Here is a 1,565-nt window from a genome sequence, read left to right as displayed (position 1 = left end):
CCTGCTGTGCCCAAAGGAACACCCTGGTGCTGTGTCCAGACTTCCTGATGCCATGTCCTGCCCCTCTGCTCTCCCAGCCCTGCTCATTGCCTCCCCAACCAGAGCAGGAGCAGCAGCTCTGGGAGGTCTGGGGGAAGGGACAGGGGCTCCAAGCAAGAGGCTGTGGCTCAGAAGAGAACTAGAGTTTGAAGAGACTGTGGCTTTTACTACCTTTGTTGCTTAACCTCACTTGGTTTCTTGTGCTGTTTCCTGGGTCGCTGAGTGACAGCAGCGAAGCTGACGCTGCTCTGGGAATCTCTGCCACAAAAATGCCTCTTTCCTGCACTCAGCATTGTGCTGCTGGGGATTTTCAGAGGGTGAGCTCACCCGTGGGGTGCCAGGGAGATGCTCTGACTGCTGGAGGGAGCAGAGAGGAGCTGCAGCAGCTCTCTGATCACAAGCTGCGATTGTGGCTGTGCATGAGCTGGTGGTTTCTAGAGGTGTTTGTGCTCTGGTTCAGCTCTTTCTGTACAGAGGAGACTGCACTGGAGGTGTTTGCCAGGCCACTGACTGGCTCTGGGTTCTGGTGTTGGCTGGTTGAGCAGGGAGAGACAGTTTTCTTCTACCTGTGATGTGCTTGGATGGCTGGTTGGGAAATGTTTGCTTTACTCTGGTTTTCAGGCCATTATTAGAGCATTTCAAGTGTGGTTTTTCTTTCTCAGAGGTGGCAACATCCTTCACAACTTGCCTCATGAACAATCCCTGGGGTGATTTTCCTAAGCTTTTGTATTCACTTCTGTTTTCTGCTTATCTTGCTGTGATTCTGATCAGCTCTTTCCAGATTTTCCCTGTTTCCAGGCCTCTCTCTAAGGTCTGTGCTTTTGGGCCTCTATTGCTCTTGTGGTTTTGGGTATTAGCTTGAGAATCTGCCAACCATGACCATCATGTGTTTCTTCTACTGCAGACTCTGGTGTCACTCTCCCTTTGTGAACTAGTTTCCCTCTTTGAGTGATGGCAATCATGGAAAGTGTCCATGGGGGTTGGGACCAGGTGATCTTTAAGGTCCCTTCCAACCCAACCCAGTCTGGGATTTTGTGGCATCTCCTGCAGTGGTGCATTGACAATGTCACACAGAATCACCGAGGCTGGAAAAGACCTCCAAGATCACAAAGTCCAACCTGTGACTAATCTCCACCTTGTCTACCACAGCAGAGCACTACGTGCCATGTCCTTAAACAGACTGTTCTGAAACACCTCCAGGGGTGGTGACTCCACCACCTCCCTGGGCAGCACATTCCAATGCCCGACAACCCTTTCAGTGAAGAAATTCTTCCTGAATTTCTTTCTTCCTGAAAGAATCAGTTGAGCAGCTTCTGGGCGGTGACTAATCTCCACCTTGTCTACCACAGCAGAGCACTACGTGCCATGTCCTTAAACAGACTGTTCTGAAACACCTCCAGGGGTGGTGACTCCACCACCTCCCTGGGCAGCACATTCCAATGCCCGACAACCCTTTCAGTGAAGAAATTCTTCCTGAATTTCTTTCTTCCTGAAAGAATCAGTTGAGCAGCTTCTGGGCGTCAGAG

Source organism: Acanthisitta chloris, unplaced genomic scaffold (genome assembly GCF_000695815.1).
Source record: "Acanthisitta chloris isolate BGI_N310 unplaced genomic scaffold, ASM69581v1 scaffold5509, whole genome shotgun sequence".
Lineage (NCBI taxonomy): Eukaryota > Metazoa > Chordata > Aves > Passeriformes > Acanthisittidae > Acanthisitta > Acanthisitta chloris.
The sequence above is the reverse complement of the archived record's forward strand: the minus strand, read 5'-3'. Positions refer to the sequence as shown.